This window comes from Notechis scutatus, chromosome 2 (assembly GCF_049901735.1).
Source record: "Notechis scutatus isolate UNSWTSFEM ecotype Mainland chromosome 2, rNotScu1.2, whole genome shotgun sequence".
NCBI classification, from domain to species: Eukaryota; Metazoa; Chordata; class Lepidosauria; order Squamata; family Elapidae; genus Notechis; species Notechis scutatus.
The window spans coordinates 206,517,322-206,544,783 of record NC_142010.1 but is presented as its reverse complement, the minus strand read 5'-3'; the positions used below and the strand labels follow the sequence as shown (position 1 = coordinate 206,544,783).

Sequence of the window (27,462 nt, the reverse complement as noted above, 5' to 3'; positions counted from 1 at the left end):
GTAAAAACAAGGAGCAAGCATACAGATCTAAGATACCTAAACGTGAGACAATCTGTAAGTAAGATGATTCAGCTAGAGTACTGTATGTCGGAGGACAATTTAGCTGATAATTTTACTAAAGCCCAAGGTGCCAGTAAGCACCAGGAGAGTTGTGAAAAATATGGGATTAGATTGTAAGGTATTATATATTTATTTCACCCAAAAGGGAGTATGTTAGGTATAACATTGATACCAAATATGGTTTGGGTGAATAAATATATAAAACTTAGATATCATGGTTTAAGTGCTTATCACTTTAAGCACAATGCAGCAGGCAATTAGCCGATTAAGGGTGCGGTTAGAAGTTACAATATAAGGAAGCATTAGAAGCTGGAAAGCTTACTGTGTGTTACTGTCTCTGCCTGTTACTGTGTGCTGCTGCGACTTACTGTGTGCTACTGCGACTAACTGAGATTACTGACTGTGAGTGCCTGTGACTGAACTGTTATTGTTTGCTACTGTTTGCTGAATATCCAGCGTTTGTTTCTCTGGAGAGTGAAACCGGAGGAGGAGAAGATATCTTTATCGGCTGATAAAGATATTGCAAGACTCTTAACTTGGACTATACTAGTGAGTCTTACTGGATGGAAATACTGTGAATGACTTAATGGACTGAATGACAATGCTTAAACTCTAACTGGATTAAAAACTATTTAAACTACAAACAAGGTTTGTGTTCAGTGTGTGTATACTCTGGGGCCCTTCCGCTCTCCTTTGGTTTTCTGGTTTGACTACTGCTGCAATACTCTGCTAGGGGTTAATCCTCAAACCCTAACAATTATATACTGTATGTTTCTACCTGAAAATACAGCATTATAGTTCCTGTACATTTTTTCAAGGATGTTATTTCCATGTTAGCATTATTTTATTATCTATTAGGTTGCCTGCAATCAGACTACAATTGTGTGTTATGATCAAATTGAATGCCAATATAATCATATGCCAAAATTCATTGGCTCATTTCTGAACTTGGTTCAAGCCATGACTTGAAATCACAGCACTTGAAGGAAAAATTCCACCTCATCTATTCCACAAAAGCTCTTGCACAAAATCCTTGTATGAGATGAGATGGTCATTTCCAACAATAGGTGAAATGTTTTGGAAATCCTTGAAAGAAATAAGCCTGTTGCTAATTTCTTAACCTTTCCAGCCTCATCTTGGATTTTGTTTTCTTACATATCCACTGCTTCGTCTAGTAATTTTATATCTGATAGGTAAATAAACTTTTCTGATGCTGGTTCTAGTTTGCTGTTTTTAATGAGTTCTCTTTTTTCCTAAAGTTATATATGGTATTGTAATCTTGTGCTTTTATGATACATTATTCTGAAAGCAAATAATAAACCATTTTGAAAATTATTCTAAAGATCAGAAAATCACTGGAATGGTTTTTGTTGTAGTTTACAAATCTCATTTCTGTGGTAAAAATTCCATCCATGGAAATGCACATCTAAGTTTTCCCCAAGTTTGGGTTGTGCATCTATTTATGCATCCTGATGTAACTAAAAAGGTTTGATATTTTAAGATACCAAGTTTGAATTGAGCCATTTCTCAAATGACTATAACATTAAAAAAGTTAACGAAAGAAAATGATATTCTTAATTAGTTTTCAATCAAAGTAAACAATTTAAAAATTTGAACAAAACAAATGCAACTACTGAACCTCTCAATATTGACATTAAAGAAATGTAAATTGCCAAAACAAAACCAAGAGAACTGCCTAGATTTACATGTAGCCTGCTCTTCCAGATGGCTTATATAATACACTGCAACTTTTAATATGGCTCAAGATTGGGGAAGGGAAACTAGACTGAAGGATCTAAATATATCCCCAATTATACAGCAATATTGCAATATTTATTGTATTTTTCATTGTAGTACTAAAATTTAAAAGTGTCAATCTGAGCTTTTTTCCCCTTAGTATTCCATATGCTTGTGCACTGTAAACCTTAGATAACTATTGTTCAATATTACTAAATGCATTTACAGCAGTTGCAACGCTTAACAGTTTTTTTGTTTATCATTTGACATCGCTTTGCAGACTGTACATATCTTGCAAGGAACTCATGAGTCAGAAGTATCTACAAAACAATCCCAAGCAATGAGCAATGGGTAACTGTTACATGAACCTTTGACCTAATGAAAGATTAATCTTCAAGGGCAAGGAACAATCCAATAATTATATCTTCTTGATTTTGCATATGCCTTTTATGAATATTCCCTCTCAATATTACTGCTCCACATTACTGCTTACTTGGGTAAGGAAAAATAGATACACTGGATCAGGGTCTGTAGAAGAAATATCTTTAAAATGTTCTGCCATCTTTTGGCTTTAACGAATCACTGAACTGTGGAATAGAACATTTAGTTGCCTCTAATTTTAACCTTCTTTCCCTGTATAGAATTCCAGTGTACAGATTCATTCAGGAAAGTGAAATTAATATGGAAACAAAGACCTGTCGTTGGCAGAAGATTTAGACCTGATAGATTGTGGTTTGCTTAACTCTAATGTTGAATAAGTCACAAACTTGGTTCACACACCATAATAAAGCACAAGCAATAAATCATATTTTGATCTAAACAAAAATATGAATCCATCAATCTTATACTGAACTTTAGCAGACATGTTATAGAACTTTTTTGCATGCTTATGAAGTGGTGAATGCTGAAGCAAATATACTTCTGTGCATGTGTTGTAAATAAGTGCATGTGTATCTATTTCTGAAACTTTTAAGTAAGTCCAAACATATTTGAGTTCTTCCAAATGGTTCACAAGACCATCTGCCCCAAGTCAGATGCTTTCTGTTTAATTATTATATCACCTTCCAAAATAAAATACATATTTTGCCCTAAATTAAAGTGCCTGAACTATTCAGGGTACTCATACTATCATCATAGTGTGTTTGCCCATTTGTTTCTGTTTTAAAAACAAAAAAATATTTTGTTGTTTAGTCCAAAAAAAAATAATCTAGGTACCTCTTGACAAAGGTTTCCACAACACTGAAATTGTTACAGACAATTCTAGTCAAGATTAACTTGACCACTTAATGGAATTTGGAGTGGGATGAAACCAGAATATGTTTAGAAGATGAGAGAAAGGAGAATGCAAGAGAAGGGAGATCTGTTAAATAGTTTGGGATCCAATATTAGGAGTTCAGGGTTCAGGTGAATGGGGTTCAGATGAATTGGAAGTCACTACAGATTTTTAACTGTAAATATATGTGAAGATCAGTCAGCCTCATAAATAGGCACGTTGCTGGATTCTTCCATAGTTGAACTTTCAAACAATCTTTGAAGGCAGTTTAAATAGAAAATATTTACAATTATATAATTTGGAAGTCACCAAAGTGTGAAGGACAGCGGTCAGGTTGCTCTGTCTTAAGCAGTGAATGTATAGTAGCATTGTGCATCATTGTACTATTATTTGAATACAAGCTAATTAGACGGCCAAGTAAATATTCTGAAAGCACATTCAGTTTTATTGCATTATCTGGCTTCTTAATTTGAGGTTTTTTTTGCTCTTCTTACGTGACTAACTGAATGTTTCCCCAATGATTTTCTATATTGAGAATCATCTAGAATATCAGCTGTTAATCTTGTTGGCTATTGCATTTTATATGGAATATTTTATTATTTTATTTTTAATGGGAATTATATAATTATAAATATATATAAAGGTGAAACATTATCCCTCCAGAGAACAGGATGACCCCCAGCCCTGCTGCCTTTTTGTAAATCCTTAAAAAAAAACCTCTGGCTCTGTGCCTAGTTCCGGACCCCTGAGTGTGTGTAGGAACTAGTTTTATGGTTAATTTAGTAACTAGGATAGGTAATTTATTCTCAGTCCTATGTATTTTAAGTTTTGTATTAATTGTTTTTTATTTGTTAAATTTTATTCACCACCCAGAGTTACTTGGTGAGATGGACAGCCACACAAAAACAAGTAAGAAACAAATATTTTGTGGCCCTGAAAAGTACCTGAAGGCTGGTGCAAAATGCTGTAGTATGGGCAGTTATGTGTGCTTCTAAAAGGGCAATACATTGGATAGTCCTTTAGTGGTTGTCAGTTTGCTTCCAGGTCCACTTGAAGTTGTTGGTTTTGACATTTAAAGCCGTACATAGCATGGGGCCAGGTATCTGGAGGTAACTTTCCAGTTACCTCTACCTATCCCATCCAGATCTGGCAGGAGAGGCATGTTGCAGATCCCATCTGCAAGGGAGTTCCATCTGATGAGATTAGCCTTTCCTATCATGGGACTCACCCCCTGGATCATCAACCCTCCTGAGGTGAAGTTAGCCCTAACCCTTGTGAAAGTCCTTAAACTTTAGCTTTTTCAGCAAATTTGGGGATCTCCTGGTAATAGGGAACCTGCATGCTGGTGTATTATCTATTATCTATATGTTGCCTCCCTCTGAGCTATATGTATCTTCCCTCTTGTGATTTTTTTTCTTTGTTCATAGTTTTAAACTGGTTTTATAGATTGTTTTCATTGCGTGCCATCTGGAGTCACCTGGTGTGAGATGAGCAGCCATATAAATTTGACAAACCAATAAATTCTTCTGAAAAGTTCTAATTATTTGGTTTTCCTGCTGCTCTTATACTATCATTTTTGAGGTTTAGTTCCATTTTTACCATATTGAAGTTTCTTTCAGTCCATAAAGATTTATAGGCAACTAATGACCAAAAGAAGAAATTTGAGCTGAACTAGTAATGCCTTGGTAATTAAAAGGACCTTTTTTGTTTGAAAGATTGTGATGTATACCAAAGAGAGACATAGCTAGCTGCAATGGCAATAATAAAAACTTTGCAACTGTATGCAATAGCAACCAGTAATTCCAGAACAAGGGTCGGAAGTTGATAGCTTCCATTCTAAAGTTCAAGAATATTATTGACACTTATTGCATCACATGGAAAGCATGCAAGTATTAGATTTAAACAGACATAAACCAAATTCAGATAATCCTTTATCTGATCCCAATCCCTTAATCCAGGGGTGTCAAACTGGCAGCCCATGGCCCAGATGCGTCATGCCTAGGTCATGCCCACCCTGGCTCCGCAAAGGCAAAAAAAAATTCAATACATCATATGACACGATCAACTTTGCCTTAATCCATGGCCTTTCACAAATATTCTGCAACATTTTCTTTTCTGACAGCAGCAAATTCTAACCTTGCCAATCAAGAAATATGGGAAATAAGATATGACTAGTTCTAGAGTTGTGTCATTGCTGTAGAAAATCAGTTCAGTATGAGTTGCATGTTGATAGGATTAATTTATGGCATACCTCTACATGTGTAAAGCGCCAGATGAATTAATGATTCTGGCTGGTCCTGTTTTAGGATCTCTATGATTTTAACTATCAGATTGTCTTATTTTACATGGTTGATCTTCTGATCCACTGGTGCCCTCAAAGTTTCATGAGGCTATAATCCGAGACCTTTTTTAATACATTTTGTTGCATATACATATAAGTTGCAGTAAATAATATGTTGAAGAGCTATAACTTACGTTATGGAAAGTCAAAGAGTGGTATCTCAATAACCAGAAAGATTGGCAAGTACCGTATAGCAAATTGCCTTTTTCATTCTTTAATAATTACTCTATGTTCCTTTATTGTATTCCTTGTGATATCTTCAATAGCCTGATATAAACAGCTATTTTCTATGTGTAATTTTCTGGATAAACAATTAAATGCTGTTGCTGCTGTTATAAGATGTATCCCATAGGCTCATAAGACCTGCCAAGAACCTAATGTGATCTCCTACAGAATTGCCAAATCACACGTTAGACTTTCTCTGAAAGAGGTTGGAAATAGCAGTAGAATGCCTTTTTTTCTCATAGGGATATAGTTCATCGTTCAGCCTTTCTGACTTCTAAGTGTAGCAAGGCTTAGCCAGAAAGAACTGACAATGAGATTGTTGGTACATATGATACATTTTGATATCAATGATGCCCAAGGCAGCTAACTGATATAATATTAATACCATAAAACAATAATTAAATATGATTAAAGTTATACAGTTTAGGAACTTTTAAGTTCTAGTCTCACCTATGGCATGAAAGTCAGCTGGATGATTTGGGCCAATCACTCTCAACTTAATCCACTCCACAGGGATGCTGTTGTGGGGAAAATAGGAAGGCGTATTAAGTATCTTCACAGCCTTGAATTATTTGTGAAAAATAATAAAGATAGGATAAAAATATCTAATAATATTATATTAAAAAATATCAGTGACATTATGGCAGTATAGTGACAATTATTTGCACATACCATATTAAATATATTCAATACAGTATGGGAAATGTTACGTAAAATTATTTCTTTTAGCAGCTTCTCTGTTTCTTAAATTTGTCCAGTACTCCATCATACTCTATTACAGCAGGGGGTCTCCAACCTTGGCAACATTAAGCCTGGCCTGGGGAATTCTGGGACTTGAAGTCCATCTGGCTTAACGTTGCCAAGTTTGGAGACCCCTGTATTACAATATTTCTCAGCCCTTGGTAACTTTAAGAAGTGGGAATTCTGGGAATTGAAGTCTAGACAACTTAAAGTTACTGAAGTTAAGGAACACTACCAGGATGAAATAACTGCATCCAAGACAGAGTTATTGAGTAACATATTTTTCAGTAGCTATCACTGAGGTTTATGTGCCAAATTAACCAAGACACTTAAATTAAGAGCTAAAATCTACAGTGATTCTGCCACTCCCTGGGATCATGAGAGTAAGGAATTTGGAGCATGATTGGTTTTTTTTTTCATGGAAATTAATGATTGTATTTTGTTGGCAAACAAGAATTGCTTATGGAGAAGGTGACTACATAATTCAGCAAACTGATAAATAAATTTCTATGACAAATATTAAGGCCACATTCTTAGGTAATTAAGAGGTAAGCTGTGAAACAATACTGTGAAGTCCACATCAGAATACATTAATGAGGCTGTAACTCTTAGAAAAAGAAAAGGAGAATCTATTGCAGTACAGTATATCATTCAGGTTACCTAAACATGAATCAGTGAGGCTAAGATACTTCTATTTAATCTCTATCTTTAATAATTGCATAGAAGATAGTATTATTTTCTTCACCACAGTAACAAACAGCTCCTTGGTTTAAAAAAAATGCAGAATCTTTGCATTATATTGAAAAATAAAACATAGAATTTTAAGTTAGAACTACAGTACAACCTAGAGATTTCTGGTGCAATTATATGATTGTTCTGCCCAGTGCCTAAAATAAGATTCAGTTATGCATTCTCCGGTGAGAAGAATTTGGTTAACATGTAGCAATTTCTATTCCCAACTGTTCTAGAACTGCTTGAAACCTTACAATGACTATTATTAATTACACAGCATTCAATCTAGCTGAAAGCTTTTATACTTCGTGACATAATCTACTGAAGTAAAGATTCCATTATCTTAACTAGGCAAATGATTTATAACCCTCTTCGGTATCACTTATGCACAATTTACATAGTAATCTTTATGTACAAATAATAAGCTACCAGGCATTACCCATTGTCTTTTTACCACAACATCTGCTTTTGTGATTTGGGGGCTAGCCAACAAAGCAACACAATTTTATTTTATTTTGTTTTATTATGATGTGTTTAAACTTTCTTGATTATGAACAAATGGCATAATATTGGTCCATTACATTTATTTCCACTGAGCAAGAATATTCTCAGCTTATTACCTAGTGTGACAGATCTACAATGTGACAAAGACCATATTTTTCCAAGATATTTCTTTATAAATTGTAGTATAACTTACCTGTGACTTGATGCTGGTGATGGTAATGATGTTATAAATTTATTATGGCTAATCACTCCAAAAGAATATGGGTGACGTACGTTAGACTATACAATTAAAACAATTAAAAACATAACAACTCAAACTAAAAAGCCATATAACTATAAAAAGTATTCCAGGATCTCCAGACTAACCCCAGATCTGGAAATTGTGCCAGGTCGTAAGGGCCTTCCAGAAAACAGGAGACCTATATTTCGCTCTGGAGAGATGCTGTTCAAGAGGGCAGGGCAATGACAGAGAAGGCCCATTTCCTTAGTACCATAAGCTCACAGCTTTAACTGAGTAATATAATCACTCTACCCAAATGTATCTAACAGGCAAATATTGTTGGAGACAGGTGATCATGCAGATATCCAGGCCCTGGGCCATGAAAGGCTTACTATGTGACAACCAGTACTGTGAACCCAACTTACTTAATAATAAGTGTAAATTCATATTCCACATCATTGCAAACAAATGGATGATAGAAAAATCAAGAGTTCTCAATAGAGACACAACTAACTAGACTCAAATTGTAACATACGCAAAGACCCAGACACCTCAAAACTCTATAATGCTGGGAAATGTGGAAGAAGAAGAAAAGCAGCAATGATGGGATCGGAGCAATATTGGGCTGGATGGATGAGCTTGGTAATTGGAACAACGGGAGATTAAAGGCAAAGTTGAGAACAGAACATCCTTTCCTGTCTATGTGGCTGCTAAGAGTAAACACTGACTTGATGGCATGAGGATATAAACAGAGCCAGTGTAGGATGCTGGTAGTTGTGTTGGATAGGCAATGGGAATACTAAGGTTCAAGAATCAGCCTGGGCCATAGAAACCCAGTCGGTGATTTTGTGCTGGTCATCCTTTCTCACCCAAATGTGGGTGAGGAAGGGAGTACAGTAGTGCATACACTGCCTTGACCTTCCTAAATATAAGGCAGGGTATATTAACAAGCAAAGTAGTGCCTGTCACCAAATCAGAACATTATGAAGTTCAGCACTCCTAGTAAGCTGAGAAAGGTATCATGGAGCAGTACAGAAAATTGCACACAAAGCTGAAACTTCTTTGTAGCTTTTTATTTTCTGTAAGCTGTACTGTGAAAATACCAGTATTTTTCATTATGGGGTTTATGTCATGCATAGATAACCAGAGCCCTATGCCTCTGTCTAATTTCAATTTTTTTTTCATGCTAGCAATTTAAATCTCAGGCAAAAGCAATTTATCTTCTTATGCTTTGCTATAAAATGTAGGAGAGAGATTAAAAAAGGAAGCTAGAGAGCATTGTTCCATTTGCTTGGAGATGTGGTTCCACATAGTGCTTATTTTGGCCACACTTACTCTAGAGATGCAATACAACTTCCAAGATTTCTATTGTGGGAAGATGGCTGTTGATTTAAAAAAGTTGTTCTTGCCAATATGGATAGCACTAGCAATAGCGTTTAGACTAACATACCACTTCACAGTGCTTTACAGCCCTCTCTAAAGCGGTTTCCAGAGTCAGCATATTGCCCCCAACAATCTGGGTATACCTAGTCAACTAAGATTTTAGCAGTTAAGTAGGATTGAGTTTTCTTCTTTTTGATTGCAGTGGCTCTTTATTTATTCTCTCTTTCTATCTCTGTGAAATATATTGTGGCATAAACTATTTCTGTACTTTCAGGGCCATTAAGCAATAGTTTTCCCCTAAAGAGATAAATGCTTTTTGCAAGATAGCATTTCTGATCTAAAGATATATAGCCAGATGTCTCTTTTTTTAAAGGGCCGCTTTCTTCCCTTGCCAGGGTGAAAATCTGTCGTCCTCCTTTTTGGGAAAGAGGCTGAGGATGGTTTATGTCAATTAGGCCACACACATGGGTAGCAGATTTCAGGTTTGGCTTTTCTTCCTTTAATCTGTAAATTAAAATTCATGTGGGGAAGAGATGTAGGATGAAATGTACCCTGATGAATTTATATCAGTATATACACAGTACTGGAAATGCTTTGGAATCTTTTCATTTCACCCACCATTGGTTATCAAAATAGTTGGTTTTGCTGAATCCACTGGACTTGCACAATTCTGGGAAATAAATCAAAGTCGATCAATTGCATTAAACAATGTAAATGATGTTCTTTTCTTTTGTTAAAGTTAAAAGTTACAGGGTTAGCATGGGTTGCTACTGATGGGGAAAATCCTTTAATAGGATGACACAGGACAAGCAATGTTTACAAGTCAATACAAAAGATACTTTTATTTATTTTTTTGTAACATGATGGAAGCTATAAAGGTCAAATCAGCAGTAAGGAAGTTGATTTTTCAAATTCGTAATAGATATCAAGGGAAAATGCTGAAAATGAGTATTAAAGCAAGATAAATATTGTTTCATCTTAACATGATTTCTCCTTTTGTTTCTTAGAATTAGGAAATGAAAGAAACCCAAAATCCACCAAAACAAAAATAATGCAATGCTATCTTCCTTCTGCTTCTCCTTCCACAATGTCTAGCTACATTGTCTCTTACTGTGGATGGATTGATTATTGGGAAGCTGAATTGTTTCTGTTCTCTTGATACTGAACTTTGAGGTTTTCCTCACTTCCTTCAAACTGGACAATTTGTCCTGGTAACCCCTGCAGCTGCTTGATGCTGCAGTCTTCTTCCTCTTCTTTTTGACATCCCCCACTTGATTGTCTCCTACTCAGGCCATAGCTGGAACAGCTTCAAGTTAGCTGTTCCAGTTTTAAAGCAGCCCTTTTCTTCTCCTCCAAATAGTTTTCACCAAGGATAAAATCTAAGTATGCTTCATCCATGATTGAACATGCAGACAGGAGTTAGGATCTCCTTGGCTCTTATTAGCCATTTTTGGCATCTTTGAATGCAACATCTCCCCTCCAGTAGGTAGGAACTGCTGTCCAGGGCCATTTTGCTTTGGGGTGCAGGAGGGGCTGGGTACTGGGTTTCTGCAGAAGAATCTACTCATGAAATGCTTAAACGGTAGTTTTTAAAGCACTTACCAAGACTCAGCACATGATTTGTACAAGCAAGTATAGGTCTCTTCTGAAAGACTACTAGATACATAATTTAAAACATATTTAGGGGTTGTTGTTGGTTTTTTGGAGACAGAACAGTGGTTTTGTGATGCATAGGTCGATTTAAAATGGGGAAATAACCAATTTTTTTTCCAGCTGTGTGTTGTTAGTGTTTTTTCACAACTTGATGTATTACTGGTTTTCTGACAAGCATTTCACAGGGTCATGCTTTTTTACTGTTTTTTAATACCTTGATGGGGGAAAGGGTAGCACCGTTTTGCCTATTTCGTTTGGACGTTAGCAACAGTTGTTGCCATGATGATGGCTGTTGTTATTACATGCTGGTTAATTACAAACTGCAGGTTTTTCATAACTGCTTTTGGGAATTGTGAACCATATGATTTGACCTGGATTCTTTGTTCACTTACCATCAGCAAAGCCAATCTCTTGTAGTATTATTTAAGGATAAATTTTGATATTCTCTGTTTCTCTTTCAAACACACACACACACACAAAACCTGCTTTGCCCCACTCCCAATCACCTGTCTGCTGGGCTATTTTGAAACAAGGGTTTAGGGCTGCTGGAACATGGGCACAGAATAGAATAAAATAAAGTTCTTTATTGGCCAAATGTGATTGGACACACAAGGAATTTGTCTTGGTGCATATGCTGTCAGTGTACATAAAAGAAAAGAAGGTAGATTATTCCAAGGAAAAACATCAGCTCCCTATCCCTTCAGCCCTTCTTTCCAGTTTCTTGTCTGTGATCGGCCAGCTGCACTTTTCAAAGAGCTTTAGGCCTGTACAGGCAGTCCTCGACTTACAACAGTCATTTAGTGATCATTCACAGTTACAACAGCACTGAAAAAGTGACTTATGACCGTTTTTCACAGTTACAACTTTTGCAGCACCCCCATGATCATGTGATCAAAATTCAGATGCTTAGCACCTTGTTCATATTTATGACCATTGCTATGTCCCAAGCCCTTTTTGCGACCTTTTGACAAGCAAAGTCAATGGGGAAGCCAGATTCACTTAACAACCGAGTTATTCAGTCATCAGCTGCAGTGATTCACTTAATAACTGAGATAAGAAGGGTTGAAAAATGAGGCAAAACTAACTTAACAAACATCTCACTTAACAACATACATTTTGGGCTCAGTTGTGGTCATAAGTCGAGAGCTACTTGTATTCAGAAGTGATACAGCAAACAGGTCTAACTTGATTTAGAGTTGTCCAGAACTGCATCGCCACATGCCTATGCTATGAAGGGACTAATGGGTAAGCATAGGTTGCAGATGGCTATAAGGTGGGACACACTCCTTTTCCAAATCCCAACTGCGCATTGTGCGGAAGAGTGCGTCCTGTGTGATGATTGGTTGAACCAACTTCCTGTTTTGTGCTTTGCTGTTTGAGCGCCCCCTAGCCATAAAATGAACATTTGCAACAGCTATGCCACCGTTTGTGAACGACAGAGGCATACGTTCCCTGACGTGTTGTGATGGAGAAGTCTGATCCGGGCTTCACAGGGTTGAATAGGATGATTGGAAGGAGCACCCTCCCACTTCATCTCAGGTACGCTTCTATGCCTGTGACTTGTTAATTGGACAACTTGAGGAGTAACCAAACCTGCCTTTTAGATCAGTCATCTCCTTGAATGTAGCGTAACTGCAATGCTGCACATTAAGGAGATCGGTAGCTTCTTTTTTTTTTTTTTTGCTGACAGATGAGAGGTGGGAAAAGTCAGGGAAATCCACCTATGCCTTAACCTGTCCCTCAAGAGCTGCATAAGAAAAACTTGTCCATCAAGAGCTGCATAAGGACAGCACTCTTCAGTTTCATTACCATTGCATAATAAAAATTGGCAATGTGGTAGCACAATTTCTGCTAGCAGCATACTTTCCCTGCTGCCGCAAGGACTGTGGGATAGCACTTTCACTCCAGCCATCTGGAGGAGCCCTTAGAGGAATTTGAACAGTCTAGCTGTGCTTGTATGCAGAGCCAAACAAATAGTCCACTGAAGGTGAGGACAGAGCGGCTTATGTTAAGTTATTATTATTTTTACAGCACACAAAAAAGATGCTTCTGGATTTTCTGTCCCCAGTGCTAAAATCATTTGTCTAGTTTGGGAACTCTGCACCATGATGGCACCCAATGCCTTTGATCATTGTTTGTACAAAATAGCACCCAAAAATGCTTTTATGTATCTATGAACAGCATATAAAGCACATGTGTCTAGTGCTAGGACAGTAGTTGTCAACTTACAATTGCAATTTATTTTAATGCAACCATAAGTTGATTTTCATTTTGATCATAAATAGAAATAAAGAAAATTGATTTAATGTATTTATTATATTATGATTTTATTGTTTATTATGTTTTTTATTTTTCAAATGTACAAGGCTTTCTCTTTGAGTGTGGCTGAATTTTGTTATACTGTCTGTAAAACGACATGCTTTGATCAGTGCAATGTCCTAGCTACAAATTTATGTTGCCTTATTTTATTTAAAATACAAACCACCTTCTCCTTCTCCTTCCTTCTTCTTCTTGTTCTTCTTCTTGTTGTTGTTCTTCTTCCTCTTCTTTTCCTTCTCTTCCTTCTCCTCCTCCATCATCATCATCATTACTGTTATTGTTAATAATAATAGTTGTTAGGGATAACATTGTTTACCCTAACTGGTTTGGGTAAAAAATAATAAATAAGTTATCATGGTTTGTTGGTTAAAGTGTGTGTAACTTTAACTACAAGAATGTAATTAAGGGTGTGGTTGTAAAAGCACCATAAAAGAAGCAAGTCAATTGCAGCTCTCTCTCTCTGGCTTAATGATCCCTAATTACTGGATTGATTGATGACTGCGTTTTTCCTTACTGGAACGGAGGAGAGAAAGGAGTGTTGACTTCTCAACGGAGAGAAGAGATAATACGGACTGATTTATTGTAAGTGAACTGACATTGGCTATTCAACAAGGATTTTGCAAATTGAGTATCCCCGACTGGACTGACTGAAATGATACATGACTAATGGACCGTTTATTTTGACTATGCTATAATTCCTAATGGAATAAACTATATTTTTGATAGCACAAGCGTATCTGTTTTTTACTGCGTGTTAACTAAAATACAAACTTATCTCACACATTTACCTGTCTGCCTATCTGACTACGCTACACATTCTGTTTAGTTTGTTTTCCTTAACACTCGTTGGGGAATTCAGGCTTAACAATAGTAATAATAATATTTAAACTACTAGAATTCTGATTAGTGACCATAGTAAGGATTATATTCCATTCGACATATTTCTAAATTCCTCTTCCTATGTATAAACTAAGATGTGATTTAACTTATCATTGTTTTATTTCTATATCAATCTTATTCTCAAAGAAAATCAAAGTGGTGGGAAAAAGGGGAAAAAATCCAATAAAATAATGAAATACAACAATAAAGTCAGTTACTCTGAAAGAAGATAATGTAAACAGTAAGTGTTGAAGGAGCTTTTTAAAAAAAATTACCAAAAAGATGTGACATGGAAGTCTATATAGTTTGATTGCCTCTTCTATCCATTAACAGCTGAAATCTTTTCATGCAGCAACACACACATTCTTCTGTCCAGGTCTATATTCAATTTTGAAGCTGGTCAAGGCCAGTCAAACAATTTAAAATGAACTTTGGTAGGAGAAATACTTTTTAAAAGATGGAGTCTATCTATATTTTCTTTGATCGTTTTAAATTTCATTCACATCTTATTTTTTATATGTGAATGAAAGGGACAACTGTTTACAATGTGTCTCCCATCATGATGTGACATAAAACAGAGGCCCCCAAACTTGGCAACTTTAAGACTTGTGGACTTCAACTCCAGCTGGCTGGAGAATTCTGGGAGCTGAAGTCCACAAGTCTTAAAGTTGCCAAGTTTGGGGGCCTCTGACATAAAGAATTGTTGTAGGAAAAAAGTGGAAGTAGGAGTATTGTAAGGAGGAAAGGCAGGGCACACATTTAAAAAATGTCAATAAATTAATAATTGCATTGAATTGTAAATCCAGTGAAAGTTGACTTGAATCTTGTTTTGGGGCTGACAGGAAACTGCCATCGCACTTTCAGCAATAATTTTTTAAAAAAATAAAACACTTCCTTGGTGTTGTAACTCAAAGAAAGGGCATTATATGGTTAATGTAATAAGTAGTTTGGCTCTAACAGCCTAGGCCTAATGCATGCTTACCCAAAGGTCTTTCATGGACCTTTGGTATACACGGGTAAATTATCAGACCTTTGTTGTGATATTAAGGCTGTAGTGTTTAACCTTTTAATCAGATGAGTTGATTAAAATGCTTTTGATCCACAATATTCCTTTGCTTAATTTGACTTGACAGTTTCCTCTTAGTTTAAGGAGAACAAAGTTCACTGCAGAAACACTGGATAAACAGATTTTATTTTATTATTGTTTACAATTGAAATAAATATAAATTAACTTTCTTGTTGATAGATAAGCATATCCTGTCAAACCAGGAAGTTGTTTAGGGACTACTTATCAACTATAAAAGAGTAGTTTTAAAAAGTATACAGTAAATGTTATTTTTAATAACTATTCTTACAAATATGGGAAAATTAAGAAGAACCATTCATCCTTCTTTCTCATAGGAAGCAAATTATTTCTAAATGCATTCATTTAGCTGTTGTATTGATTTACTGTTTTCCAAAATGCAGTTCTATAATGCAGTCAGATATCAAATAATGCTTTTCCTTTGAAAACAATTGCTTTTTCAGAAGAAATTCAAATGTATTTGAGTTGTAAATTAAACTGCAAATGATTGGTTGATTAAACTTTTTAAAGCTTACAGCAAAATACAGTATTCTCCTTTTCAAAGGAATTTGGGAAGAACTGATCCAGCATTTATATTTGGTGTATTGTACCTTAGATAAGATGCTCAGCAGATTATTAACCCAGTTGTTCTAGGTATCATTATAATCCTCTCTAGACATCAACTGAATTTTTTAATGCTGGGTTCAAAAATGAGTTCAGCAGAATTTTTTTTTTTTTTTTTGCTGATGATGTATTTGTATTTTTAACACAGAGATGAGAGAACTGGAAAAAGAAGCTGTAGGCAAAGCACCAAGTGCCTTTAGGAAATACACACCAATTTTACTACATTTGCCCATGCATGAGGTATAGAGTTAACTTGAAAGACCAGACAATCTTGTCTCTTGAATGTTACTCAAGTAAGACTGAAATGATTAAACTGCTTTCTTTTGTATAAACAGTAGTATTTGGGTCAGTGGCAAGAGAAATGATAGGAAAATTGCATGCAAGCTGGATACCAGAGGGGTTCAGGAGACTTTGAACTAAAAGATCAAGCTTTATCATTCCCAAATAGATGTTTTAGGTCTTGCTAAAGAATGAAAGAATGACAGATAAGTATCTGAGGAATCTTGTGCACTATTCCATTTCTTAGATTAACTGCATTATCTGTATTCCCCATGTTGGAAAGTACTGTATAAGATCTGAAGGCTTTGGAAGGCTATACACAAATGCCGTTCTGCTTTTCAGCTTGCAAGTGCCGTCCACCGCAAGGTCAGCTTCTGAGTATCCATCATTTTGCTCTCTATAGTGCTTAAGTAGAAAGATCCAGATTTAGTCACTTACATAAGACTGTGCATCACTATTCATCAGGAGGATACGATTAAAGTGAAGCACAAGAAGTACCTTGCTAAAAATTATTGTATCAATTACATCACGCAGTGGGGCGAGGGAACAGCCCTGCAGATTTTGTAATGACCTGAACTCCCTTATGCGAAAACAGCAAGATAGTTTTGTGATAAGACACAACAGCATTTGTACCATACTGTGTTTGATGAGAAGGGGTTCTCTCTCAAGACATTAGCATTGCAATTCGCTTTCCTACTAGGACAAGTCAGGGCAGAAAGTTAACCTAGCTCTGAAAAACATGAGGAAACATGCTGCTTTCCCTCTCAAATAAACCCCTTCTTGTACATTACAGTTAAACATTATTTTATTAAAGGCATGTTTCTTACAGATACACATCAGAAGATAAAATATCTGACTGGAAACCATATATTGGACCGCAAAAAATGGCCTCCTTACTACTTTATTTCATAAGGCATTGAAGTACAGTATGATATAATACAAGTAGCCTCAACTTATGACCACAATTGAGCCCAAAATTTCTCTTGCTAAGCAACACAGTTAAGTGAGTTTTGCCCCAGTTTACAACCTTTCTTGCCACAGTTGTTAAGCAAATCACTGCAGCTGTTAAATTAGTAACATGGTTGTTAAGTGAATCTGACTTCCCCATTGACTTTGCTTGTTAGAAGCTTGCAAAAGGTGATTGCATGACCCTGGGACACTGCAACTGTCATAAATATGAGTCAGCTGCCAGGCATCTGAATTTTGATCACATGTCCATGAGGATGTTGCAGTGGTGGTAAATGTGGAAAACAGTCATAAGTCACTTTTTTCAGTGCTGTTGTAACTTTGAACATTCACTAAATGAATTGTTATAAGTTGAGGATGACCTATATAGGTTATGTGTGAGGAATTGAACCCATTTTGAAACACACAATAAAGTGGAAGAGCAAAACTCTTCTGCCCCGTGACATTTTTTCCAAGGCAGATTAGACATTCCAAAAAGAATAGACTGGGTGCAGCAACAGGAAGGATAATGATTATCAGCTGCGGTCACTTTCTTGGTCAAAGCCTTAAGGCAGGGGTCCTCAAACTTGGTGACTTTAAGACTTGTGGTCTTCAACTCCCAGAATTCCCCAGCCAGCACGTCTTAAAGTCGCCAAGTTTGAGGACCTTTGCCTTAAAGGGAGGCAGTTGCCCTTGGTTCCACCACAGAAATGATTTTAATCCATCTTTGCTAAAATGATTGGGCAGGACAAACTGAGCGGGAAAACTTCACTGTCATGCAATGAGAAAAAAAATGAATATCCTTCCCCTGAACTTCTCAGAGGCTTAAAATGGCACTTTATAACGGGGTTATAAAGAGGCTTAAAATGGCACTTTATATCAGGGGGTGCAAAGCCATTTGATCTTTCAATCCAGGAGAATGTGATTTATTAGATAAGGATGACCGTAATTCAACGAAATGTGGAGAATCCAAGACTGTTTAAAAACTTAGGTAGCTGACCTACGATGCTATCTCTTTTGAACTAGAGTACTGGAGAACATTGTTGCAGAATTTTAATGTACATTTTTGACAGAAGTTCAAAACTGGAATCCCCCCATGGATTTGTTAAAGTAACCTTTTTGTATGAAAAAGGCAAGTACTATATATTGTCCATATTTGCATTCTTATGTACTATTAGTGAAACAGAAGGCCACTAATAAAGCTGATAATCTATGGTTATTTTCTGCATAATACTTTTGTATTTTATTTTATTTTTGTCCTGTTATAAGTTTCTAAATGGGTATATCATCACTTTCTCTTCTATTTCCCTTCTATTCTTCTATTTTGAAGTTTAAGCTATGCATGATATTACATTTCCTCAGATTTTTGGATCCTTGCTAGAGCCAATATAATGATCTCTTATCAGCAAAACAGTACTGTATACTGTATTGTAGGACACATCAGCTCCCTAAAATAATACGTAGGAGAAAGTCTTGCCATTCATAAATGAGTAACTCAGTGAAACATTTATTAACTGGATGTAATGAATATTCTTCCCCTGAACTTCTCAGAGGCTTAAAATGGCACTGCCCTGTGTTTATAACAATGGGTGCAAAGCCATTTGGTCTTACAACAGTGAATGCAATTTCACTTCTTTGTGAAATTAGGACCTAACTGGAATGAAATGGACTTTTAAAGAAATGTCAAGATAACTTTTTTACCAAGATAAAACACATTTCTGTATTGCAATGGCTGCATCTGAAAAGCTGATCCTATTTTTTTGTCTGCAAGAACTATTGAGAATAACACTTTGGAAATTAAAATGTGTGAGAACTTTGTTTGTTACAGTGGTCCACCTGGGTAAAATTTCAAACAGTTTCTGAAACTGCATCATAGCTTTTTTTTTTAATTAAAATTTTATTGGCTTTTAAGACAAACATAGACAAACAAAACATAAAAACATCAAGCCATCTTCCATATATATACATACAGTGTGCCGGTTGGTTTACAAATTGGTTTGTGCTTCCATTTCGTAGTCTTCAATTACAATTACATTGTATATATTCTAATATTTTCAATCAAGTATTAAATACATTAATATCATTGTTAATCAATCATTTGACTAAACTTTTATTCATTCATGTTTTACGAAATAATCATATTTTACTTAAATTGTTTTGTGACAGTTCATATTATCATCTCAAATCTATCCTACAATCATTTTGTAGATGTAATAAGAAAAGAATACATCTTTATATATTTATAATTTTTTAAGAATCTACATATTTCATTACCATGTTTTATTTTCTAACCATTGATAGAATAGATCCCAGATTTTATAAAATTGTTTATCATCTTGTTCTCTGATTTCAAATGTCAATCTACTCTTCAGCCAAAATTTCTATCATTATCTCAGCTAGGTTTTGTCCCTTTTCTTCCTCTGTGTTTTGGAATCTGAGATAAAATTCTGATCTGTCCATCTCCCATCTCAGCATCCCACTTTTATCTTGTTCAACCACAGTTAATCTGCTATCAATGTCTCCAATCTTCTTATCTCTTTGTTTATCTTCTTCTTTAATTTTTTGGACTCTCTCATCATACTTCATCATCATTTGTGGAATGTTCTCTACCTTTTCATCAGTTTTCCCTGTTCTTTGTTCAATGTTCTCTGTTCTCTTTTCAATATTCTCTGTTCTTATTTGAATATTTTGAATTCCTTGCATAATCATCTGCAGGGTCACTTTTTCCTGTTCCTTTTCTTGCTGTAACATTGTCTGTATTGAACGTTGTCCTCCAGATGGTGAAGAGGAAGAACCAGGGGCTGTTAGTTTCCTACTCATTTCAAACAATTCAAAATCTTCAGGTTCTTCTAGACCTTAATCCACTTGTGAAATAACCAATTGCAATTCCAAATAAAAATAGTAGGAAAAAAGAAACCAAATAGTAGCAATAATAATAATAATAATAAAATTTCTTCAGGTTCTTGTATATCTTAATCCAATTAATTGGCTAGATAGCAGTAAAAACTCAAAAATGGAAGAAAAAAGCATAAACACACACACACACAAAATTGTTAAATCCTGAAAAAGGCAGAAAACTAAAAGGTAAAAAACTAAAAAGCAGGAAAAAAAAGTTCTTCAGGTTCTTCAACACCTTAATCCAATTAAGAGGTCTCAGATATAAAGGGATGCATAAGGGAAAAAAAAGAAAGCCACAAAAAAAAAACACAATATGTAAGGTAAATAGAGAAAAAAAAATACAGGGGAGGGAGAGAGAAAAAAGAAAAGAGACTACTCCCTTAAAAAAAAAGGAAAGAAATCATTAATACTAAAGCTTTTCCTTTAAAATCAAATGCAAACATAAAAATTTGACTTCAAAAGACAAAAAGAAAGACAAAAATCAAGTTCCAAAAGGCCAAAAATCCAAATAGCTATTAGAAAAAGTAAACTAGTAAGGAGGGGGTTTGTTAAAGTAGGAAATAGCGCAACTTAAAAAAAATAAAAAGAGCACACTGCACCTTGTTTGATTGTCCAAGGCTTTTGTTAAAATTTATAACTCTCTTCTCCAGAGTCTTATCACCTTTTTTTTTCTATAAGCTTCAACACCAGACACCAGCTGTTGATAGAAACCCAGAAGAGCACCTGCAATAATACTCTCCCATGCTCTTCCCTCTATCTTATCAAACAGGCAATGTCCTTGAAAAGAAGTCTCAGTTCTTTCTCAGCTTTGTCTGGTCAAGAAAAAAAAAATATTTCCAAGCCTCTAGTTGGCAGTGTTACAAAGTTTCTTTTGCTTTCACTTTCCCCCTCCTTTTCCAAACAAAATATAATGGAAAGTAATTAAAAAGGGAAAAAAGATATTTAAAAAGATGACTAAAAGGGAGTCTCTAGCCTAAAGTATTATAAAATCAAAAAGGAGAGAAAGAATAGGTGGAAGAAGAAAAAACCAGTCCAGTTTCAAAATATAAAATCATGTATAGAAAATCCAGCAATGAGAAAAAAAAATTACTTTGACATTCCTGTTTAAAATCGCCGCTTAATCACTTCTGTCAAAACTTTTACAGATTCTTTCTTTTCCTTAGGGTGTCCTTTCAGTTCTTAGAATAAAGAAAAAGTTCTCACCAAAACGGCACACTCTCTCTTTCTGTTCTCTTCCGTTTCGGAGCTGTCCCAACATCATCAGCTTTAATGGCTGCCTCTTTGCCGCTAGCAAGAAGAGCTTCTCCTGGATCTACCAGGGACTTTGCGGTGTCCCTGGGATCGACAGGATGCGCTCTTCACTCTCACTGTCTCTTCGGGACGGTTTAGATCCAATAGGACCGTCCAGGAGCAAAGATATCGGCAGCGATCTCAGTTGTGGTTTTAAATTTAGGACTATCTGTACACACACAGTGGTTAGTTTGTCAAATTTGGCAACTCTAAGATGTGTGGACTTCAACTTCCAGAATTCCCCAGCCAGCTGGGAATCTTCAATCCTGAGAGTTGAAATCCATATATCTTAAAATTACTAGATTTGACAAACATGGTTTATTTAAAAAGCATTCCCAGATGTTGAGTACACACACACACCTTTGGTGCACATCTTAAGTGGCCTTGGAGTGACTTGTTATCTTAAAAGCTATTCTTAGAATAAAAGGAATCACTTAGATATGCTCATTATCTGAAATTGTGATTAGATTCTATCACTTCTGTACATGTATTTTACCACTGTTAATTTTTTAAAAAAGTAGTACACAGTAAGAAATGTCAGTTTTTAAAAGGATCCATATTCGTGTGCATTTTTTAAATATCTCAACTGGCATTCCACCTTTGATTTAAGTGGACAAGAAATAAAAGCTTATCATTTGGTTGATCTTATATGGTTACAAAAAACTTAATACAAATTAATGGCCAGAAGAGACGTATATAGGAAGTGCATTCAATTTTAGCTAAGAGAAGACATTTATATTTTATTAGATGAGATACTTTTATAATTGACAAATGGACTTTGTTTAAGCAGTCAAAGTGCTAACATTTCAGTGACCTTCAGTAAGGTTGCTCAGACTCCTCCACAAAACTCTTCTATTTTCACTTTAATATTCAGGAAAGATTTACCCTGGAAATATATGGAAATATAGCAAACAAAAGCAAATAAATATTAATACCATTTTTATCTAGCGAAGAAGGGTGCATATGGTGAAACAGGAAAATTATCACCAAACATGGGCTAAAAATCTTGATTTAGCAAGAACAAGTTCATCCTACAGCCGTCTGTTATTAGAACTGCAGCTTTTTGGTAAGGATGTAATAGGACAATCTGTAGAAATGGAGACTATAAATTCTTACTGTGATTGTCTGATGCCGGTGCTAAATTAAGAATAATTGTATCTGCTTAGTAGTGTAGCTTGGGACTGAGGCTGATGAAATTCACTGAAAGCTTTAATATCAAAAGGGTAGCTAAATTATGTTAACCCAGTAATCCTTACTACTATTTAAGGAAGTAAATGTCTTAATGCTGAATTTTAAATGCCAAAAATGAACAATATTTTTTTTCTTAGCATTTTCTCTCAAGCACAGGGTCCTTCCCCCAACCCCCCAGATCAACTGAGTGTTGTTCTACTGGTTGGCACTAGAATTGAACAATCAGCTTGTCAACCGAGCCTGAGATTGTGAGCTAGGAGAGAGAGTGACTGGACTAAAGTCACCCAGCTGACTATATATGGACCTGGAACTTATAGTTTCCTGGTTTCTAGCCTGATGTCTTAACCACTAGATCAAACTGGCTCTCCAACAATGAACAAATATCCTGATTGTGTATTCAGGCTCGTATGGTCTAAGATGGCTGCCTGAGGAAAATATGGATAGGGAAACTTTTATACTGATTAGTACAGGTAATCCTCGACTTACAATAACCATTGTAATTGTTTCAAAATTACAAGGGCACTAAAAAAAGTGACATGACCTGTTTTCACAAGTATGACCATTCAGCATCCTCGTGGTCACATGATCAAAATTCAGGCCCTTGGCAACTGATATATTTATGACAGTTATATTGTCCTGGGTCATGTGATTACTATTTGTAAGTTTCCCAGCCAGCTTCCGACAAGCAAAGTCAATGTGGGAAGCCAACTTTGTTTCATGATTATGTGATTCACTTAACAATGACTTCAATGACTTGCTTAAGAACTGTGGCAAAAATAAAATGGGAAAATTCACTTAACACTACTTTGCTTAGCAATGGAAATTTTGGGCTCAATTGCGGTCATAAGTCAAGGAGGCAGGGAAATATTCTTCATCACAGTTAATGCAATGCAAAACTGATGAGAGTAAATGGATGCTGTTAATCTGCCCAGGAAAGTTTGGTGATTCTTCAGCCTAAGGGCCTTCAGCGTACACTTACCTGCTGACTTTCATTCGTGTCAATGGTAAAATGAAATACTCTCTACAATTTTACCTATGCAGTAGCTCCTGAAGTTCTGCTGTGGTGTCTGGGGGGGAAAAAGATTGCATGCAGAATGATTGTCCATTCTGCAGATGCCTGGGGATAGGAAAACTTCTATTCTGAATTCTGGATTTACTGCTGTACTTTCAAAAGTCTCTGCAATGAAACCAGTTGTACTCAATGTGCAAACAACTCTTTTCTCTGGCATGGTAACATGACTTGTAGAAGGGCAGGGTTCCATATAGTCCCATCCTGGACAGAATAATTTTTATTCCGATTTCATTTCATGTTACAAATACAAATAATAAAAATAAAAATCTCCACAAGTTCAATTACATTTACTTATTTCAAAACTAGTAAGAAAACAAACACCTCAGTTTTGCAAATCAACAAAGCTTTGTTTTGTTGATATGCAAGAAAAATTTAGGAGATTTTGCATTTTGTTTCTTTTAACCTGAACATGATACTTTAAACAAAATAACATACAACTTATTTCCCTGTCCAAAACCAGGGAGCTGGTAAATGATTTTTTCTGAGGCAGTAAATGATAAGCAGATATATTTCTTACAGCTATAATAATGTGGGCTATTTTTCTCTCCTCAGTGTACTACTTCACATATCCAGTATATATGTCAAGGTCTTTTCCTAGTCCTTTTCACTTATAATAAAAACTTCCTTCAGTAAAAATAGTCCCATTAAGAATAAAGGGGCATGAAAACGCTAGGGACTAAAAAATAAATTGAATTTGTATGCTGTGGGATGTTGGAAATTAACCCAAAGAAAATGAGGAGAAAGTACCGTAACTTAATTGCATAGCTTTATATTTAAATGCAGAAATATTTGCTTCAAATCATTTCAACAACTGTAAGCTGAGCTCTCATTTTTCCTTGGAACTAGTACAGTCCTTTGGTTTTTTTTTTTTTTTAAATCTTGCCTAGTTCACAGGATTTTTGTTTTTCTTCCATAGCCCTAATAAGCCTTTAAAGATGTTAATATGGACTAATTTGGAAGCCACGCTGCTGTAAAAGGAGGTAGCCTGCTGCGTAAATGCAAGATAATTTCATCTCAGGAGAACAAGATTCATTTTCCAAGATGAAATTGCTTTGGCAGTGTCAGACTAATAGAGATGTTTGTTCCTTCCTATCACCACACTTGTTATGTGCTTGTGCATATCTGAACCTGACAGTGAATGTGCCCTTCAGAGAGCGGTTCTGATAATAGGAAAAAGTAGAGAAGAAAAGATAGGGTCAGGATTTCTTTGCACTCGAATTGCTGAATGTTTTGGAAGGGAAGCCAACCTTTCTTTTTCCCATCTTTCCATCACTGATCTCCCGCCTTGGTGGCACACCGCATAACCGTGTCTCACATGTCTCCCCCAGATTCAAATCTGTTAAATGGTTAAGCGCGGGAAAATAGGGTGGTGGGAACGTTATTGATAGACTGAAGGAAGAGTGGGAGTTGATTGCACATTGCCAAAAACCTGGGGAAAAGCCAGTATAATATAATTTCACTTTGAGAATCTATCTCTATGGCAACAAAGAACAGACTTTCTTTAAAAAAACAAAGGTTCCAGTTCAAAAGTATTACTGAAGCATAATTAAAGTGCTGGTGGGGTCTCTCTCTCTCTCTCTCTCTCTCTCTCTCTCTCTCTCTCTCTCTCTCTCTCTCCCCCTCCCTTCCTCCCTCCCTCCCTCCTTCCTTGCTGGTTTATATCTGATACATTTAAATATGGAGAGGGAAAACCTGTTTATTGATCCAAGACATCAAACCTAGGATTTCTGCCAAAAAGTTTTCCTGTTATTTATACAAGAGCCAGACTTAGCCTGCAAGCAGTACTGATACTATCTTAAATTTATTACTTCAAGACAGTTCCCCCCCTCTTTTTGGCATGTCTAAGAAATGTACAAATCAAAGGGCTAGTTTCAAATCTGCCCTAATCTCTCTCTCTCTCTCTCTCTCTCTCTCACACACACACACACACACACAGAGAGAGAGAGAGAGAGAGAGAGAGAGAGAGAGTAATATAATCAACAAAACACTATCCAGTCTATGTGTCCGCTTTATATTAAAGCCAAGAAAATATATTGAACTGGGTTAGGTCTAGAATTTCTTTCAGATGAAGGATTATTCCCAGGAAGAATAAATATAATAATAGGAAGAATAAAAATGATGAAGTCATACCACTAGATAGTTGTAGAGGATCTTGAATTGACTTCGATTATTATATTTCAATTCTACATGCACAATTCAGAGTGTTAAACAACAATATAGCAATGCATGTACTGATTTTTCATTATCATGAGTAGGAATAATTTATAATCTATTGGCTTCACAGCAATAAACCAGCTCCAAGTTCATTCTGTGTTACCTTTCAAATAAAAATTCGATTGAACTTTGTTATTGCAAAATTCATAAAAACCAAATAATAAATGGTTTGAACATATATAGCCCATGATTTCCATTTGCAATTAGATCCACTATTGCTAAGAGAGCAGCTTCACACCCGTTCTTAAAAGAAAACATCTAAAAATAAGTGCGATCCAGATAAAAATAAGGACTGTGATATACTCTGTGCATTTGAAAATCTGCTCCTGAAGTTGAGGAAGCATTCACAACCTTGTAGGAGACAGTTTAGGTTTTCCTTCTGCCTTCTTTCATGTTTATTTCAGAAATTCCTCTCAATCTAAATCACTTCTCCAAATGGATGGATTTTAATCCCACCCAGCCCAGAGTTTCTGATATTTCATTATTATTATGATTTATGATGGAACAAACAATAGATAAAAAAGTCAAATGTTTTATTAAAGCCAAAGACCAGGTTAGTCTCAGCACGGCTAACCGAATATCTCTGGGAGCTAACAAGCAGGAAGTGGAGAGTATTCATTTCCTGTCCTTCCTTTTGTAGCTTGTATTTGAATGCTTGGTTCTTCCAACCCAGAAAGAACACTGAATTACCCTTGATGGACCTGCCATCCATGAATTTATAATATTATATTGCCACCCCACATTAACCATCATTACCATGCCTAATGGGGATGGATTCTACATGTTAATTCCACAATTAACCCAAATTCCGCAGGTTAATCCTGAAGTGCTTTCTTTTGTCGGTTTTAAATCTTCCAATCAGTTTCATTACATGGACTGTAGTCTTACTATTTTGAGAGAGAGGGAGATAAATTCTCGCTGTCCTGTTTCTTAATTTCATGCCTGGTTTTATACATTCCAATCATGTCTCCTTTAATTGCCTTTTTTCCAAAGTAGTATCAAACAATTTATATGGTCAGGATGCCTGATAATTTGGTTGTCATCTTTATCACTTTTCCCAACTGTTATTAATATCATGTATGAATTGTATATAGCACAGCATACTCTGTACAGGTAGTCCTCGACTTATGACCACAATTGAGCCCAGAATTTATGTTGCTAAGTGAGAAATTTGTTAAGTGAGTTTTGCTCATTTTGCAACTTTTTTGCAACATTAGTTAAGTGAACCACTGTAGTTGTTAAATTAGTAACACGGTTCTTAAGTGAATCTGGCTTCCTCATTGACTTTGCTTGTGAGAAGATCATAAAAGGGGATCACATAACTGTGAAAAATGGTCATAAGTCACTTTTTTCAATGCCGTTGTAACTTTAATCGGTCACTGAAGGAACTGTTGTAAGTCAAGGACTACCTGTCCATAGTATACCACTGCCAGATACATTAAAAATGTTGGCATTTTGTTTGTAATCTCTTTTCTAATGATCCATAACACAGCCTTTGCCTTTCACCACTGCTGTAAACGGACCTGACATCTTTATATGTTTCTATAATCCTTTCTCCAATTAGCTGCAGACATATCTGACCCTATCAATGTGAATATGAAGTTTTACTCCAATGTGTCTCCTTCTGTACTTTAAACTGAATTGCATTTGCAATTTTGTTGGCATTTGCCTAGTTCAAAGAATTTCTTCTGGTTCTCTTCATAGTCATTTTCAGTTTCTATCATTCTAAATGGTTTACTGCAAATTTGGTTAGTCACGGCTTACTCCTAAGTCAAGAACATTTGTGAGCATGCAAAAAAGCATGGGTTCCAACATAGAT

The 27,462-nt window shown here is 35.8% G+C and overlaps 1 long non-coding RNA gene across 13 annotated transcripts in view; it reads left to right on the top strand.

Annotated features, from left to right (window-relative positions):
• LOC148132484 (uncharacterized) overlaps positions 1–27,462 on the top strand; it is a 185,378-nt gene that overhangs the window by 5,538 nt on the left and 152,378 nt on the right. The window contains exons 2-3 of one of the 13 annotated variants that reach the window (XR_015748064.1): positions 2,078–2,294; positions 3,944–3,979. The exons of the other annotated variants lie outside the window; for them this stretch is intronic. This is a non-coding gene — a long non-coding RNA (uncharacterized LOC148132484). The remainder of the gene's footprint in view (positions 1–2,077; positions 2,295–3,943; positions 3,980–27,462) is intronic. 13 annotated transcript variants of the gene reach the window in all.